Source organism: Apium graveolens, chromosome 5 (genome assembly GCF_009905375.1).
Source record: "Apium graveolens cultivar Ventura chromosome 5, ASM990537v1, whole genome shotgun sequence".
NCBI lineage: Eukaryota > Viridiplantae > Streptophyta > Magnoliopsida > Apiales > Apiaceae > Apium > Apium graveolens.
In genome coordinates this window covers 125,359,096-125,379,643 of record NC_133651.1, presented here as the reverse complement: position 1 = coordinate 125,379,643, position 20,548 = coordinate 125,359,096, and positions in this window count along the sequence as shown.

Genomic DNA, 20,548 nt, shown 5'->3' with positions numbered 1-20,548 from the left:
GTGCCTTTACTAAACTATCCAAAATATATTGACCCTCACTTGTGACTTTTGCTCTACTGACCTTATACTATCTTACAACTATGGTGGTCAACCTAAATCTCACTCCTACGGGTTCTAAAACTATGTGATAAGTGAAAGTGCTCACTGGTGCAAATTTCAGAATGACAACTATGGTTTCTTGAGTGCATTAGACACTCTTAAACTACAAGTTTTCCTTCAAAACTTTTACAAAAGACTCTCCTGACCTAAGGGCATCTCATAAACTTTGTAATATCCGGGATATAACGTGTAATTATTTTACTATTAAATAATTAATATGTGTGTTCAGTATCTATTCTGTGAGTTAATTGTTAAGTGATATATGTACTTGAATATTCAAAAATAATATTAATTGAGTATTTTAATTTTTATATGTCCCAAATAAAATATAGATAATTGTTATATCTTCCTAATTATTTTTATGTTGATTTATAGATTTATAAGAATCATATGAAATTTTTAAAATCTTTTTCCGAGTAATTAAAATCTATTTTATAAAAACGGGAACCAACCGACGTCAACCGTTGTTACGTTTTTGGAACCCGAAACTCTTCCGAGAACTCCTTCCTAACCTAATTGTAATATTCCGAGCATTTTCCATGTTTCGACTTTTTCGATCCGGCGTACGGTTTGTCCTGCGCGGGTCCCGGCACAACATTTTCGATACAATATTCATTTCGGTAAATTAATAAAACCCGTATTTTTGATAAACGGGAGCTTTTTATTAAACTATCCCAATTATCACTTCGTAGTACGTGTAACTGGGTGCTGAGACCAAGACCGCAGTACAAGTTATACTGATTTGGATAATTATCCCGAAAACCGATACCGTTTGGATCAGTTTTTATAAATAAACGTACCATTTTATATCCGGAATGATCCAACGGGATACTAATTTTCCGTAATTATAAATAGCCTTTTACCGTATTTTATTTCGTATCAAAATCAATTGCAGACAGATAAATATATAATTTTACAGAGAAAATCATATATTCATAAACCTTTCTGAGAATCAAACCAACTTTTGAAGGTGTTAGTGATCTTTGTTTGAAAAGTTCGAGTACTGGATTTGAAGGTCTTGAGAAGCTCTATCAAAATCTGTAATCCATACACCTGCAGAATCAAAGGTTGAATTTCTAAAAATTTAATTATTTTCGAATTTATTTTATTAAAAATATGAATTTTTGTTCGGATGATTGTTTGTATGATTTGATGATTGCATGTTGTAGAGCTTGTTTTCCTGATGATTTTCATATGTCATACGTCTGATTTGGAGTTCAATAACATGTTCAAATTTGAGTTTGATTTTCGAATTTTAAAATTAGGGTTTATAACCCGTATGAATGTTCTTAATTGAAATTTGGGGGTTTCTTATTCTGTGATAGATTGATGTTGTGATATAGTGGATTATGTTCTCTGTGAAATTTGCAATCCAGTCGTATAAGTTTCATGAACCAACGAGGTCTGTAGAGAAGGGAGTTGTGTTTTGAAGTTTTCCGATGTTCACCGGAAACTGGGAAATTTCACGGCCAAATTCCGGCCAACTCAGGGATTGTTAGGTTGTTTTAATTGCATGGTTGTGTTCCTGGTGTTGTGTAGATGTGATCTGGAGCTTGTGGTAAGGTGAGGAGGCCGGAATCGTGTTCTCCGGCCACCCCTGTATTTTCCGGCGACTGACTGTAAAAATTGCAGTTTGGTCCCTGAACTTTTGAACACGATGCAGTTTGGTCCCTGTAGTTTCCAGACTTTGCAAAAATAGGATTCCTGTTTTAAAAATGTTTAAAAATCATATTTCCCATTTATTTTTATTATAAAAATTCGTTTTTAATTTCTGAAAATTCTAAAAATTATTATTTTAATTTCGAAAATTATTTTTAATTCACAAATAAATCTGAATTAATTATTTAATTAATTTCAGTTAATTTTTAATTGATTAATTAGTCAATTAATTCGAAAATTAATTGATTAATTGATTTAATTAATTATTAATTGATTTTTAATTAATTATTTAATTAGATTTAATTATTAAAAATGATTTAAAAATTCTGAAAAATAGTTTCGAGCTTTAAAATATTATTCTAAATTATTTTCAAGGCTCGATAATTATTCTAAAATTATTTCGGAGCCAGAATTGGCCAACCGAACCCTGTTTATTAACCCGAAATTGATCCAACGACCCGTTTTAATTCCGAAAAATGTTTTAAAAATTATTTTAAAATACCAGAAAGCCCATTTATGACCGAGACTTCTTTATAAATGATATGTCATTGATTACGTGATGTATTATGTGTTATACGTGACATGTTGTTTGACTATCGGTCTATATACTCGACATTTACTGGGTTATTGCATAGATTTCAATCCGTTAATCGGATTTGGGTAAAACGAAGGGTAGATAGAAGTGTGCGTTGAATAGAATCTTGTGAGTCGATAATTGATAGATGCTTATGATATGTGAGCAGAAGAGGCAAGGCGTAGGAAAGGGAAACAGATAGTTGAGGAGTAAGACGATTGTGATTGGAAGCGAGTACAGAGTAGTAAGCTAATTCCAGGCAAGTGTTCTGAACTTTCTCGAGATATTGTAATTCTTGATAGTCTTGTTGACATTGCAAGTGCTTTGAAGCACGAAAACTGAAACCCTGATTTCAGTTATTGTTCTTGAGCCATGAACCATATTCTTTTTAAACCATTGACTATTGTAAACCCAAACTCGAATCTCAAGTATACGATACTATTCCATAAATACATGCAAACAAAATCCCAAACACTGAACTGAATTACTTGTACATTCAACCATTGTATCCTATGCTTTGAGAGCCCAAATCTTTGAAACCCTGAAATATTGATTCTTTTGTTATCCAATTCTTTCATTACCCAGCATTCAAGCTTTTAAACTACTTTATTGATCTTTACAAAGATTGAAACCCTTTCATTATTAAAAACTCATTGTTGTTAATGATTCTGGTTATTGTTTATTATTGCATATTCTGTTATTATGTTAGAATTGGATTGTTTTTATAAAATTGTGGACCAGATTCGTGGTCAGACCATATAATGGTCAAGTTAGGCCAATGTGTGCCTTGGATCCAGTAGTTAGAGCAATGCTGTGTGCCTTGCTCGGGGTTAGTGCGTGACTGATCAGCAGCCTAACCTTGGTTTTTAAATTAAAAGTATATTATCCAATTCTAAATCATAATCCAGTGTTCACTTGATATCATAATCATAGTCACCTGATGATCATTATTCCCAGTTTTGTTATTGTGACTTGCTGAGCTAGTTAGCTCATTCGTGCGATGTTGTTTGTATTCTTTCCAGTTAAAAAGGAACCAGTTGGTAGCGAGGATCCCCAGTCCAGCGCGAGAGCTAGGGGTTCAGGTTGAGAAAGCTGAACTAGTAGACTTCTTTTGGGATAATTTAAGTTTGTAAAAGTTTGTAATAATGTTTAATACTCAGTGTGAGTTTGAAATAGTTGGGATTTGAACGGTTTGTAATATATTAGTGTGTTGGCTTGTGTGCATACTTTGACCTGTCGCGGTCCGTGGTGGTTGATAAGTAGGGTCACTGCATATATTATTATTATCTTTATTATTGTTATAAGCAGGTTATAATTAAGGTGTGTGTGTGGACCCCAAACTTCTGACCCGGGTTTGGAGGGCGCCACAGGTTGGTATCAGAGCTACAGGTTATAAGTCACTGACACAAGCCTAGGTTAACGGGAATGGGTAGAGGGTTAAGATTAGAAGTAAGGCATAGGATGAGAGAACGTTGAGAGGGTGAGTGCTTCTGTATATCAGGTATTAGTATAGTTTGCGTTATGGAACGAGATTCTTATATTACGATATGATTTTAGATAGCAGAGATGGCCGACTCTTTTATTCCTGTATCAGCCGATCATTCAGAGCCTTCATTTGGAGTGCCGTTTTCGGATTCACGTCCTGTTGTTCCACTAGCATTGGCTATTCTACCTCCACCGGTGTTGCAGCCCGTACCACTGCAGGCTATTCTACCTCCAGGCATGAGGCCACCTGTTAGAGGACCCCCACCTGCGGATTCAGGCTTTACTAGTCATTCAGTCACGGGAGTACCTTTCCAGTTCTCTTCCTATCCTGTCCCATATCATCAGTTTGAGGCTTGCCTTATGGAGCAACGATTCCTACAGGGTCAGATCCAGGAGTTATTGCATATCATGCGTACCAGAGAGATGGGGAGTGGTGAGAGGCGACTTAGAGAGAGGCTCCAGGCGTTTCGTAGAACAGCTGCTGTGAGGATTGCTGAGGCTACACATGAGGACATCACCCCTGATTTCCTAGTCGAGTGGGCTAAGTGGGTTCTAGAGGAGCTTGAGGAGATAGGAGGTCCAGATTTGCCATGAGTCAGAGATTCAGAGATGGAGATGCTGAGAAGTGTTGTTATGGTTATGTAATATGTACAGTAGTGTGTAGTGTGTATCAGTAGACTTTTGAGTTGTATTTATAGACTAGCTATGTTGACTAGTGAGTAGGTTGTTGTACCCTTTTTGCTTCTACTTTCGAAGCGTCTTTACGCTTGTACTACCCTAAAACTTTTGATCTATATATATCAGTACCTTTTTCCTTTCCAGCACGGTCATTTATTTTATAGCACCTGTTTTACCTTATCTTATTTATTGCACCAGTTATACCCTGTGATGCCATGTACCCTGTTTTCCATAACTGTTTATATTCTGTAAAGAAGCATGCAATTTACTTAGTTACAACTGTTTTCAAAAAAAAAAAAAAAGAGATATTCTTGTTTTACAAAACTTTTCTTTTATGCAAATATTTGATTTAAAAGCTAAATAAATTGATTGATTCTTTACAGAAAATGCCTCCTAAAAGAAATACCCGCACCAACACCAGAAATGAAGAAACCAACAACCACAACAATCAAGATGATACAAACCCGAATGGGAACCCAGGACCTATGGACCCAGCAGTAGCCCAGATTCTTCAAATCTTGGCCCAACAAACAGTTCACCTAGCACAACAACAACAAAGACAGACCAATCCCCAGGTAACCTTCAAAACTTTTCAGGCAATAAACCCACCAGAATTCAAGGGTTCCTTAGAGCCAATTGAAGCAAATGTTTGGTTAAAGGAAATAGAGAAGGCATTTGCCTTAGTGAAAGTGAAGGAGGAACATAAGGTTGAGTTTGCAAGTTACTACCTGAAGAATGAAGCCACCTATTGGTGGGAGATGGTGAAGACATTGGAAGGTACGGATGTTATTACTTGGGAAAGGTTCAAGGAATTGTTTCTAGAAAAGTATTTTCCTCAGTTTGTTCAGGATCAAATGGAGCTGAAGTTTTTAGAGTTAAAGCAAGGGAATATGTCGGTAACAGATTATGAGGGGAAGTTTGAGGAATTGTCAAGGTATGTGCCGTCGTATGTTGATACTGATAGAAAGAAAGCTAAGAGATTCCAGCAAGGCTTGAAGCCATGGATCAGAGGGAAGGTAGCTATTTTTGAATTGGAGACTTATGCAGGAGTAGTACAGAAGGCTATGATAGCAGAGACAGAGAGTGAAATGTTCCAGAAAGATAAGGAAAGCAAGAAAAGGAAAGCTGAGGGAAGTGAAGGTTAGTCACAAACAGGGAAGTTTCCAAACTTCAAGAAGGGCAAGTTTCAGCCAGGGAGAAATTTTAATTTCAGAAGACAAAATGCAGGAGACGGAGGACAGGGCAATCGTCCAGCTAATGTAAATCAGCCGAATCAGTTGAGATTAATTTTTCCAGATTGTCAAGTTTGTGGAAAGAAGCATGGAGGAGTTTGTAACAAGTTGAATGTGGTATGTTTCAAATGCAACCAGAAAGGGCACTATTCAAGGGAGTGCCGAAATCAGCCAGCAAATAAGGATCAGTCTATCCGGAATCCAGCAGTGAAGGTTCCAACCATTGGATTTACATGTTTTAAATGTGGGAAGCCAGGACATATGGCCAGGGATTGCAAGACACCAGCCCCAGTCAGTAATGCATTGAGGATTATGGGATCTACCCCAACAGTGAATGAGACTCCAAGGACTAGAGTTTTTGATTTGTCAGTGAAGGATGCGGTCCATGATACGGATGTCGTGGCAGGTACGCTTAATGTGAATTCTTTATGTGCCAAAGTGTTAATAGATTCGGGAGCAACTCGATCGTTTGTTTCACAAGACTTTGTTAGTAAATTAAATTGTCCAGTTGAATGCTTAAATGAAATAATGACTGTGGAATTAGCAAATCAAGAACGTGTAACTGTGAACCAAGTTTGTGGAAATTGTGAGATTGAGATTTCTGGTAGTAAGTTTTGTGTAGATTTGATACCATTTAAGTTAGGAGAATTTGATGTGATATTAGGGATCTGGTAGTAAGTTTTGTGTAGATTTGATACCATTTAAGTTAGGAGAATTTGATGTGATATTAGGGATGGATTGGTTATCTAAGCATGATGCTCAGATAGATTGTCGGAATAAGAAAGTAATGGTGAGAACGCCAGATGAAAGAATAGTAACGTTCAAAGGTCAGAAACAAGTAAAGAAGTTCTTAACAATGATTCAAGCCAAGAAATTATTACGGCAAGGATGTGAGCATTTCGTAGCATATGTAATCGACAGGAGTCAGGAGCCAGCAAAACTTGAAGATATTCCAGTAGTGAATGAATTTCCAGACGTATTTCCCGACGAATTACCAGGACTTCCTCAAGATAGAGAAATTGAATTTGCGATCGACTTAGAACCTGGAACAGAACCGGTGTCCAAAGCCCCGTATAGAATGGCGCCTGTTGAGATGAAAGAGCTAGCAAGGCAATTGCAAGAATTGTTAGAGAAAGGAGTAATTAGACCCAGCGTATCCCCTTGGGGAGCCCCGGTATTATTTGTCAAGAAGAAAGATGGAAGCATGAGACTGTGCATTGATTATAGGGAACTCAATAAGCTGACAATCAAGAACAAGTATCCGTTACCCAGAATCGATGATTTGTTTGACCAATTGAAGGGAGCCAAGTATTTCTCCAAAATTGATTTAAGATCGGGATATCATCAACTAAAGATCAAGCCAGAAGATATACCAAAGACAGCTTTCAGAACAAGGTATGGACATTATGAATTTCTAGTGATGTCTTTTGGATTGACCAACGCCCCAGCAGCGTTTATGGACCTGATGAATAGAATTTTCAAAGAGTATTTGGATAAGTTTGTTATTGTGTTTATAGACGATATTTTAATCTATTCCAAGACAAAAGAGGATCATGCGGAACATGTGAGAACGACTTTGGAGATTTTAAGGAAGAAGAAGTTATATGCTAAACTGTCGAAGTGTGAGTTTTGGCTACAGGAAGTTCAGTTCTTAGGACACATAGTCAGTAATGAAGGGATCAAAGTGGACCCGGCAAAGATCGAAGCAATTACGAATTGGGAGAGACCGAGAACACCCACTGAGGTAAGAAGTTTCCTAGGATTGGCGGGATATTATCGTCGATTTGTTCAGAATTTCTCAAGGATTGCCACATCATTAACAAAGCTTACACGAAAGAATGAAAAGTTTATATGGAACGACAAGTGCGAAGAAAGTTTTCAAGAATTGAAGCAGAGATTAATTACGGCACCTGTTTTGTCACTTCCAGACGATCAAGGGAATTTCGTAATTTATAGCGATGCTTCTCATAAGGGACTAGGATGTGTTCTTATGCAGCACGACAAGGTGATTGCTTATGCGTCAAGACAATTGAAACCACACGAACAGAAATACCCTACTCATGACTTGGAGCTAGCAGCTATAGTTTTTGCTTTGAAAATTTGGAGACATTATTTGTATGGAGAAAAGTGTGAGATTTTCACGGATCACAAAAGTTTGAAATATATATTTACCCAGAAGGAACTTAATATGAGGCAAAGAAGATGGTTAGAATTGATCAAGGATTATGATTGCTCGATTAATTATCATCCCGGTAAGGCGAACGTTGTAGCAGATGCATTAAGTCGGAAGGAAAGGTTAAATGTGTTATCTGTACCTGAAGAAATATATAAAGAATTTCAGAAATTAGAATTGGAGGTTAGAATTTGCAAGCCTGAAGAAGCAAAGGTATACAGTATAATTTTCCAACCGGAGTTATTGGAGAAAATAAAGAAATGCCAGAAAGAGGTAATGGATCAAGATATAAATAGTTTGGTAGGTGAGGAATTATGCACGCAACAAGATGATCAAGGTATTCTTAGGTTTTCTTCAAGAGTTTGGATTCCACCAGTGACGGAGTTAAAGAATGAAATTTTACAAGAGGCACATAGCTCAAGATATTCCATCCATCCAGGGAGTACCAAAATGTACAGAGATTTACAGAAGAATTATTGGTGGCCAAATATGAAGAGGGAAATAGCGGAATGGGTTAGCAAATGTTATACTTGTCAGAGAGTTAAAGCGGAGCATCAGAGACCAAGCGGATTGCTACAGCCATTGGAGATTCCAGAATGGAAATGGGAACATATTACCATGGATTTCATAGTTGGATTACCAAGGACAAGGGTTAATCATGATGCCATTTGGGTTATAGTGGATAGACTTACCAAGTCAGCTCATTTTCTGCCTATAAATGAAAGATTTTCGCTCGACAAGCTAATCCATATGTACCTAAAAGAAATTGTAGTTCGTCATGGAGTTTTAGTGTCTATCGTATCTGATCGAGATCCAAGGTTTAATTCAAGATTTTGGAAGAGTTTTCAAGAATGTTTGGGAACAAAATTGAATATGAGTACGGCCTATCACCCGCAGACGGACGGCCAAAGTGAAATAACAATCCAGACAATCGAGGACATGCTACGTGTTTGTGCTATTGATTTCAAAGGAAGTTGGGACGAGCATTTACCCCTGGTAGAATTTGCTTATAACAACAGTTATCACGCCAGCATTGGGATGCCACCTTATGAAGCCCTTTATGGACGCAAATGTAGATCTCCATTATATTGGGACGAAGTAGGAGAACGCAAAATACTCGGACCTGAATTGATACAGCAGACAAAGGAAGTTGTTGAACTTATCCAGAAAAGATTAATAGCCGCACAAAATCGTCAGAGGAAGTATGCAGACCAGTCAAGGAAAGACATGGAATTTGAAGAAGGGAGCTTGGTATTATTGAAAGTATCACCGTGGAAAGGACTAACGAGGTTTGGGAAGAAAGGAAAGCTAAGCCCAAGATATGTCGGACCTTTTGAGATCCTAAAGAGCGTTGGCAAAGTCGCTTACGAATTGGCGTTACCTCCGCACATGGAGCACATTCACAATGTTTTTCATATATCAATGCTCAAGAAATATAATCCAGACTCCAGGCATGTAATAGAATATGAGCCAATAGAGCTTCAGGCAGATTTATCATATGTAGAGAATCCAATAGAGATTTTAGAGAAAAGAGAGAAAGTATTGAGGAATAAAGTGATAAAGTTAGTAAGAGTATTGTGGAGAAACCCAAAGGTTAAAGAGTCAACCTGGGAATTAGAAAGTGATATGAGAGAAAAGTACCCTCATTTGTTTTCTTAGGAGATTCTGAGGACAGAATCCTTTTAAGGGGGGAAGGATGTAATATCCGGGATATAACGTGTAATTATTTTACTATTAAATAATTAATATGTGTGTTCAGTATCTATTCTGTGAGTTAATTGTTAAGTGATATATGTACTTGAATATTCAAAAATAATATTAATTGAGTATTTTAATTTTTATATGTCCCAAATAAAATATAGATAATTGTTATATCTTCCTAATTATTTTTATGTTGGTTTATAGATTTATAAGAATCATATGAAATTTTTAAAATCTTTTTCCGAGTAATTAAAATCTATTTTATAAAAACGGGAACCAACCGACGTCAACCGTTGTTACGTTTTTGGAACCCGAAACTCTTTCGAGAACTCCTTCCTAACCTAATTGTAATATTCCGAGCATTTTCCATGTTTCGACTTTTTCGATCCGGCGTACGGTTTGTCCTGCGCGGGTCCCGGCACAACATTTTCGATACAATATTCGTTTCGGTAAATTAATAAAACCCGTATTTTTGATAAACGGGAGTTTTTTATTAAACTATCCCAATTATCACTTCGTAGTACGTGTAACTGGGTGCTGAGACCAAGACCGCAGTACAAGTTGTACTGATTTGGATAATTATCCCGAAAACCGATACCGTTTGGATCAGTTTTTATAAATAAACGTACCATTTTATATCCGGAATGATCCAACGGGATACTAATTTTCCGTAATTATAAATAGCCTTTTACCGTATTTTATTTCGTATCAAAATCAATTGCAGACAGATAAATATATAATTTTACAGAGAAAAATCATATATTCATAAACCTTTCTGAGAATCAAACCAACTTTTGAAGGTGTTAGTGATCTTTGTTTGAAAAGCTCGAGTACTGGATTTGAAGGTCTTGAGAAGCTCTATCAGAATCTGTAATCCATACACCTGCAGAATCAAAGGTTGAATTTCTAAAAATTTAATTATTTTCGAATTTATTTTATTAAAAATATGAATTTTTGTTCGGATGATTGTTTGTATGATTTGATGATTGCATGTTGTAGAGCTTGTTTTCCTGATGATTTTCATATGTCATACGTCTGATTTGGAGTTCAATAACATGTTCAAATTTGAGTTTGATTTTCGAATTTTAAAATTAGGGTTTATAACCCGTATGAATGTTCTTAATTGAAATTTGGGGGTTTCTTATTCTGTGATAGATTGATGTTGTGATATAGTGGATTGTGTTCTCTGTGAAATTTGCAATCCAGTCGTATAAGTTTCATGAACCAACGAGGTCTGTAGAGAAGGGAGTTGTGTTTTGAAGTTTTCCGATGTTCACCGGAAACTGGGAAATTTCACGGCCAAATTCCGGCCAACTCAGGGATTGTTAGGTTGTTTTAATTGCATGGTTGTGTTCCTGGTGTTGTGTAGATGTGATCTGGAGCTTGTGGTAAGGTGAGGAGGCCGGAATCGTGTTCTCCGGCCACCCCTGTATTTTCCGGCGACTGACTGTAAAAATTGCAGTTTGGTCCCTGAACTTTTGAACACGATGCAGTTTGGTCCCTGTAGTTTCCAGACTTTGCAAAAATAGGATTCCTGTTTTAAAAATGTTTAAAAATCATATTTCCCATTTATTTTTATTATAAAAATTCGTTTTTAATTTCTGAAAATTCTAAAAATTATTATTTTAATTTCAAAAATTATTTTTAATTCACAAATAAATCTGAATTAATTATTTAATTAATTTCAGTTAATTTTTAATTGATTAATTAGTCAATTAATTCAAAAATTAATTGATTAATTGATTTAATTAATTATTAATTGATTTTTAATTAATTATTTAATTAGATTTAATTATTAAAAATGATTTAAAAATTCTGAAAAATAGTTTCGAGCTTTAAAATATTATTCTAAATTATTTTCAAGGCTCGATAATTATTCTAAAATTATTTCGGAGCCAGAATTGGCCAACCGAACCCTGTTTATTAACCCGAAATTGATCCAACGACCCGTTTTAATTCCGAAAAATGTTTTAAAAATTATTTTAAAATACCAGAAAGCCCATTTATGACCGAGACTTCTTTATAAATGATATGTCATTGATTACATGATGTATTATGTGTTATACGTGACATGTTGTTTGACTATCGGTCTATATACTCGACATTTACTGGGTTATTGCATAGATTTCAATCCGTTAATCGGATTTGGGTAAAACGAAGGGTAGATAGAAGTGTGTGTTGAATAGAATCTTGTGAGTCGATAATTGATAGATGCTTATGATATGTGAGCCGAAGAGGCAAGGCGTAGGAAAGGGAAACAGATAGTTGAGGAGTAAGACGATTGTGATTGGAAGCGAGTACAGAGTAGTAAGCTAATTCCAGGCAAGTGTTCTGAACTTTCTCGAGATATTGTAATTCTTGATAGTCTTGTTGACATTGCAAGTGCTTTGAAGCACGGAAACCGAAACCCTGATTTCAGTTATTGTTCTTGAGCCATGAACCATATTCTTTTTAAACCATTGACTATTGTAAACCCAAACTCGAATCTCAAGTATACGATACTATTCCATAAATACATGCAAACAAAATCCCAAACACTGAACTGAATTACTTGTACATTCAACCATTGTATCCTATGCTTTGAGAGCCCAAATCTTTGAAACCCTGAAATATTGATTCTTTTGTTATCCAATTCTTTCATTACCCAGCATTCAAGCTTTTAAACTACTTTATTGATCTTTACAAAGATTGAAACCCTTTCATTATTAAAAACTCATTGTTGTTAATGATTCTGGTTATTGTTTATTATTGCATATTCTGTTATTATGTTAGAATTGGATTGTTTTTATAAAATTGTGGACCAGATTCGTGGTCAGACCATATAATGGTCAAGTTAGGCCAATGTGTGCCTTGGATCCAGTAGTTAGAGCAATGCTGTGTGCCTTGCTCGGGGTTAGTGCGTGACTGATCAGCAGCCTAACCTTGGTTTTTAAATTAAAAGTATATTATCCAATTCTAAATCATAATCCAGTGTTCACTTGATATCATAATCATAGTCACCTGATGATCATTATTCTCAGTTTTGTTATTGTGACTTGCTGAGCTAGTTAGCTCATTCGTGCGATGTTGTTTGTATTCTTTCCAGTTAAAAAGGAACCAGTTGGTAGCGAGGATCCCCAGTCCAGCGCGAGAGCTAGGGGTTCAGGTTGAGAAAGCTGAACTAGTAGACTTCTTTTGGGATAATTTAAGTTTGTAAAAGTTTGTAATAATGTTTAATACTCAGTGTGAGTTTGAAATAGTTGGGATTTGAACGGTTTGTAATATATTAGTGTGTTGGCTTGTGTGCATACTTTGACCTGTCGCGGTCCGTGGTGGTTGATAAGTAGGGTCACTGCATATATTATTATTATCTTTATTATTGTTATAAGCAGGTTATAATTAAGATGTGTTTGTGGACCCCAAACTTCTGACCCGGATTTGGAGGGCGCCACAAACTTGATGTGGCTCAAGGGCCTGGCTTGGGCCTTATTGGGCCTAAGCTAAAAGTCCAAGGTTCCCCTGTTTTTCTGGGCAGAAAACGCCTTGACTTGAATTAACTTGTGACACATGGTTCTAACTCATATCCTATGAACTATGGTTGAAAAAACTTCTCTGACACTCCCTCTAACTAAGGCCCAACAGGGCCTAATGAGGGCCTACCCATGACATGGTTAAATCTCCCTATTTCTAAGTTGCAACAAAATTGTCCCCTGCTGGACAGATTTTGTTATTCTACTTGTGCACCTAACCAAATGACATCCAAACCTCCAAAAAACACCTAAAACCTTTTATATACTCCCAATACTAACTTCTGGTGGCTTGGGCCTCAAAGTGCACATCAATGACATGGTCAAAACTCACTCTAAACCTCAGGGTACTAAACTGATTTTCTGCAGAAACTATAACTCTCCTTTCTCCAAGGTTTTGACTTGACAAACTCCACTACCAACAACCCAATACCTAAACCAAGACTTAAACATGGTGATCTACTGAACTAACTCCCTTATTCTCAAAATAACTTTGGTGGAGATCATCCTTTACCTATGGTACAATTATGGCAAAACAAAAGAAACTACACTTCCCAACTTACAAATCATCAAGTTTTTGAAACAATAAGATATGCATTTTTATAAAAGATAACCACGAATTATTACCATGCATCAAGGAGCATTAATCAATATTAACACCTTAATCCTACTGAAATTAAAGCTTACTAACAAAATCTTTCCAAATGATCAAAATCTTATAACATTCTAAGAGAAATTCACATGCGTGCATGTCCTCGAGTTTTGCAAGCCAAACAACATGTTTTCTAAATATGTTTTACCAAGAAATTTACATGCAAGCCTAGCATGAGCTATATCTAGATGATCACTTAGCATGCAAGGAGTTTCATCGAATTTTCGCCATAAAATTCAAGCCATTATCACATAAACATGCAAAAATTGAACAAAGCAACAACAATAGTCTTAAGGACCATTCATTCGACTCCCCTATGGTCATGGCCGAATGAAATGGAAGGGAATGGCCATTTAATCATCAAGAGTTTCCTTCTCAAGACTTGGCACTTCTCCATTCCTTGTAGTCCTCTCAAAAATAACCCTAAACTCACAAGAATCAAGGTTGTACTTTGAGTGTCAACTAAAACCTTTACATGCAACCTTAAAACTTAAACTTTCTACTCAAAACTCTTTGAAATATGAGTGATCATGGTATGGGAAGTAACATTTACTTGTATATAGGGTGGAAGCTTGGTTGAGGAATGAAGAAAAATGGGGAGGGGGTGGTTTCGGCTAAAAGCCGAGAGTGAAGGAGGGAGTAGCCGAGAGTGAGAGAGAGGAGGGAGAGAAGAATGAGTGTGGTAGTGAGTGATGTGTGAAAATGATCATGTCTTTACTTGTTTTATGATTTTTGTATTGACAAATGTGAGTGGAAATAGGAATTGACATGATTACCCTTCCACTTGTACTTGGTTCAATTTGCATGCAAGGGTAAAGAAGGTATTTGGCTAGAAAATAAGAGTGAGTGGGGTGGTTATTGACTCTTTAGCCCTTTTGGATTGAATAGAAAGGATTTGCATGCAAGGATAACTATGTAATTTACTAATTATGACAATTAATATTTATAAAGATTTAATTTTATAAAATAAAACACAAGTTCAAAAATTATAAAATTTATACCATAAAATAGCTTGGATTTTTGGAAATTTTATAAAACTACTTTTGAAATTTGTGAGCAAAATAACTTTTAAAAAGAAATTTATTCAAGGTTTAAAATATTCCTTATAAATCAAAAAATGAAAGAAATAAATAAACTTTTGATTTGAAAAATCATATACCACATATCGAAAATTTAAGACGCAGAAATTCTCATTCACACAAGCATACAATAGTTGAATATATTGGCATTCGGCTTTATAATTACACCAAATTTACAATTAATATTACACAGAAATGTCGGGTGTAACACTCAACATGCTTTATATGCTAGTAATTGATAAATACTTTAATTTTAGTGATCTAGTCTTGTTTGAGTTGGGGTTTAAGTTAGGGGAGCTTAATAAGAGGGGTAAGAGTGTTTATTATGCTAGATTTTTCATGATGCTTGCTAACCACCTCTCTAAGGACATTGTGATTGAGAACCCAATCAACAAGTTAAATTGTTGGGTTCAATAAAGAAGAATTATTGCAGATCTCAATAGAGCAGATCACCACAAAGAGGTGCCACTCTTCTACTTTCCAGTAATGGAGGCACTTCAGGTAAGTGAGGTAAATTCAACTGTCTATACTCTTCCAACCTCAAACATTTATTTGCCTTCTAGTGTAGCAGTAGCATCTATGTCAATGACCAGACAGATGCCTACCCAAGCTACCAAAACCAAAGTCTCAAAAACAAAGACAAAGAAAGCCCCCTCCGGTGTCTCGCAAAAGATGCCAGTTGTAAAATCCACTAAACACAAAGAGGGGAGTGTGAAGGTGGGAAAGACAGGTGAGGGACAGGGTGAAAATCAAAGAAGCCCTAAGAATAAAGATGGTGAGCATAGTGTACCCAAACCTATCCACACCACAGTTTCCCAATAAACTGTGGTTGTTAATAAGGACAAAAGCTCAATTCTAGCTTCATCCTCTCAAAAGGATGTAACTATTGAAACAAGCTCTCAACCAGGAGCACATAACAAAAGGGGTAGGGACATAAGTTCACCATAAACTTACACAAGAAAGAAGAAAACTAAAACCCTTGGGGATGCACAGGGTACACACACAGTGCAAACTGGAGCTAAAGACCCAGTCACTGCACCATCTCAAAGTCAAATTGATGTGGCTCCAACAAATATGGAGTCACAACCAAAATATGTACAAATTGAAACACCTCAAACACCAAATTCTCCCACACACTCTTTGGATGTTGACATGATTCAAACATCTCAACCATATTCTCCATCTTTAACTTTGTTGGAGAAGCCAAAAATCCATGTAAGTGAGCATCATCTTCTAGATGATTTGTTGCCTCACTTGCCATTTCTTTCTGAGACTGTTGGGACATCTGTGCCAAAATTTTCATCAATCTGCACAGAGTCTACAATAGTCTCCACTCCACACTCATTCATTTCTACTCACTCGATGGATATTGTTCATCCATCGAGTAGTGATTGTATCCCGACGGATGTGCCTAACAGCAATCATCCATCAGATAGTCAAATTACTAACCCGATGGATATTTCTTATACGTCGGGTGTCTCTACACAACTCCAAAGCTTAACTATAGTTACAAGTGCAGATGACTTCGTAATTGTGCAATCACTATTAGGACTGAGGGAAGGTAGTGACTTGAGTTAGAGTCTGGGTTGCTCCCAGCAAAAAGGAGAGGAAAATAGTGATTCAATGTAGTCCATTTCTTCCAGACTGGCAAAAGTGAATGTGAGGAGTCCCACCTTAGATGGTGAAGGTGAGGGTGTGAGGGTGGGGAGCCAAGGTGAGACCTTGATGCAAGAAAAGAGAGAAAATGAGAGAAATGCAGGTACTAGAGATATAAGGGTGGATGTCATTATAAGTGAGTTAATAAATGTCCAGGATGTAGACAGGGAGGGACTATCTCAGCAAACTCAAGATGTTATAGATTCTACCTCCTTGGATGCTGAGATATTTACTCACCATGTTCCAACATATCAACTTCTAGCTGGACAGGGCAATGACAATGCATAAAGAATGCTCAATTTGGTGCACACCACACAGTCAATGCAAAGAGCTAAGGATGCCATCACAGCTTGTCCCTCAACAGCTGGTGATGTTGATTATGAGACTGGTGGCTCAGAAGAATTCTTTGGAGGTGAGGGTGGAGATAGTGAAGAAGAGCCATTGTACATAGGGGGAGAAGTAGGCCCCAGTTCCAGATCAAGCATGCCATCATGGGCCTTCTCCAAGAACTATGATGATCACTATTTCAAGACCACACTCATCTAACTTATCAGCCAAACACAGTCTGCACTTCAATCAACCACAAATGCTAGCACCAAGAAGCTTCTTTAAGCACATCTTGCTTCTCTCCAACTACAGCAAATCTCAGGCTACCAACAAAGTCAAAATGTCTCCCTCATCAAAAATGAAGTTGATCAACTTAAGAAAGACATCTCTGATAAGTTGGAAGCTAAACTTCCAGAAGCCACAATGCTTGACATCAAAAGACAACTCAGGAAAAACTCTGATCTTGCAACCAAGGTGGATTCCTTGGACAAAAGAATGGTTGTTATGGAAGCTTCTCGTACAGCAATCCATCTACACCAAGCTCAACAAACAGACTTGCTTCGGAAACTGGTGGCTGCACAGACCTCCTCCTCTACTCAATTTGCTGATAACAAAAAGGGGAGAAAGCGAGTTCTAGCAGTGAGGGGGAGCAAAAAGTGCTTAAAATTCAAGTGAGTAAAGCAACTGTGCCAATAATTGCTTTCACAAAGCCACCAGCTAAAGATAGCATTGATCTGATAAATGAAGCAGCAACCACTTTAAGAGTAGCTGAGAAGAAGCAATTTAGTCCAATCAACTGGGAGAAAATTGATGAGGATATTCAAAAGAAATTTGGTCTAACAAAGAAGCCAAAAAAATCAGTCATTCATCACACTCAAGTCTGGAAAATTTCTGTAAATGATATGAACCATCTGGAGAGAGGCCAGACATCCTACATCAAATCCCCGAAGGAAGATCTAATCATGAAGCCAAAGGTGAACTACCCAAAGTCTTCACTCAAGAACCCTTTGAACACAGTGTATGAGACACCAAAGCCTAATGAGAAGAAGCTGTTGGCCAGGTCTATAGCATTCTACAAAGATCATACAGATTCAGCTCTAAAAAGGCCAAGATTTTCAGAAATGGTAAGGACATTTGTGTGGTGGCTGGACACCCTCAATTTTTTGAAGCAAAAGGGAAGAAAAGACAAGATTGAAGAAAGAAAAGAAGCAAGCTGCTCTAGATGCTAAAAAGCTCAAACAAAAGAAGGAGCAAGCTGCTATCTTAGCCAAGTTGCAAGCTGTGAAACCCACACAACAAATTTCTGCACAACCATCTGTATTACTGAATCTCAAGATGAAGTAGTGCAAGATGAACCTCCACAGACAAAGAAACCAAGGTACAAGCAAAGAATCAAGAGAAAATTGGATTTCAGTGATGAAGAGATGGAAGAATACTTTCCCAAAGAGTCTACTTCTACAACAACTCAAACATTCATGCCCACTGTGGCACATGAAGAATTTAAGATAGATCCATCCAAGAATTTCCATGGTAAACCTGTTATTACAAAGGATGAGCCAATAGACTGGGATAGTCTACCAATTCCTGAACTCAATCTACCTCATTTCATGAAGCCAAAGAAAACAAAGTATGACGACTGAGGAATTTTGTGTCGTAATTAAGTAAATAAAGAGTGTGTTATGTGATGTGATTATAATTATGTGATTAAGTGATGATTATTTGTCTTATCTGTATACTAGAGTTTAGGAGCGTGGATAAAAACGTTCCAATTTAAAGAGTCAGCTTAAAAGATAAGCTGTGGTGTCGGGCCGTCAGGTAGAACGGAACCCGTCCTAATATGGAGTTAAAGAATATAAAATATGAATTATGTGATTGAATGAATGAATAAGTAAATAAAGTATTTCGTCCTAAGTGACGTGTTGATTGGTAAAGATATTGAGAAGCGTAATCAAAACGCTGAGCGTCGGGCCGTCAGGCTGAACGTGACCCGGTACGCGTAAAAGAGGATAAAGAATAAAGAAGGATGAATTTTATGATCAGACCTGAGTCGTTATGTGACTGTATATGTGTGATTGCTTGACTGTATGCATGACTGCGTGTTCTGTGTCAATTTTGGGAATTTTAAAGGAATTACGTGATTTAAATAAAGGTTTAATTAACCTTCGTGCATTTTTATAAAATCATTCGAGTAAGATAAAAACATGGGATTTATTCTGTTATCTTCGTAAAGGTCCTAGAGACTTTTTAAAAATGATGAGTGAATTTAATTGTTGATCTTTGCATTTTTAAATTGATTTTATGAGAAAAAAGTATTTATTAAAGCAAGTTTGCAAAATTCATATAAAATCAACCGTTCGCTCAAAAATTCATTATGAGTAATGGGTAAAAAAGCTAATTTCGAGACCTACGTGTTAAAATTTTCATTTTCAATAATTCTTGACTTTCCGAGAGAGATATATTTTATATTTGTATTTTGTTGCATTACCAGATTGCCCTTCTTTCTAAGTGGTATATATAACCCACTTTCTTTTCTTTTCTTTCTTTTGTGCACTCACTTTCTCTTCTCTATTTTCTCTCTTTCTCTCCCGAACTCACTCTCACTCTCTCTCTCTCTCTCTCGACAACTCTCTCTCTTTGATTTCTCTCGATATATTGCCTCTCCCTCTCTAATTTCTTGAAACACTCCATGAATCTTCATCCTTATTCCATACAAGAGCTTTAATTCGTGTGCATGTGTGTGATTAAGCTTGCATGTCGATGTGTGTGTGTTGTGTGTGCTCGGTGTGTGTGTTCACCCGAGAACCACATGGTCCTTCTTGTTGTTGGTGAATCGAGGAAAATATTTCCTTTTGCGAGATTGCCTTTGTTAAGCTTGATTTTTTGCAAACCAATGATAGAAAAGATGTGCATGTTAGTTTATCTTGCGTAATTGACGAAATCAGGGGCTTCGTGGTTGGACACCCTCGAATGAGGGCACCACCGAGATGCCACCACCACCGGTGATGAACTCCGGTGAACCGGTGGTGAGCTATGATGTTAAAAACTGAGCTTTAGAACCTTAAAATCAAGTATTTGTGTTTGCATGTGATGTTTTAATTAAAAGGTTGAATGGCCCTTACTATTTTTAGGAAATCAAGTTGATTGTATTGAAATGCATGAGTTATTGATTTGATGTTGAAATATAGGTTGATTTGTGATTTAAAGATTAAGGATATCAAGTTACATGTTTTGTTTTTTTTGAAAAACCCGAATGGTGTTAATCTTTAAAAGTTGTGGTTTTGAGTTAAATTGTATAAAATGATGATGGATTGTTATTAGATTAAAAAGGAATGAAATTGTTGTTGCATGCTAAGTTTAGGTTCGAATTTTGTGTTAATAAGAAAGGAAATTGATTTTTGTGAGATAATCTTGGTAAACACTAAGTTTGTATGGCCTAAAAGTGATTGCATGCTAGTTTTAAAGAGGATCAAGATGTGCATGTCATTGATTTGTCTTTGAGGTGCAAATTTGAGTTTTGCCGAATAGGAATTGAGTTAAAAGGGACTAATTTGATGAATAAATGGATGCATGTTGTGATTTAGGACTGTGTTAAGAAACTTAGTTGGCTTACTTGATGAAAATGAAGTATTTGATATAATGATAAGTTGAAATTGAATTGCATGCGAGCATGTATGTATAATTTGGTTCGAATTTTTACGATTAAAGGAAAGGAGGATGATTCTTTAAT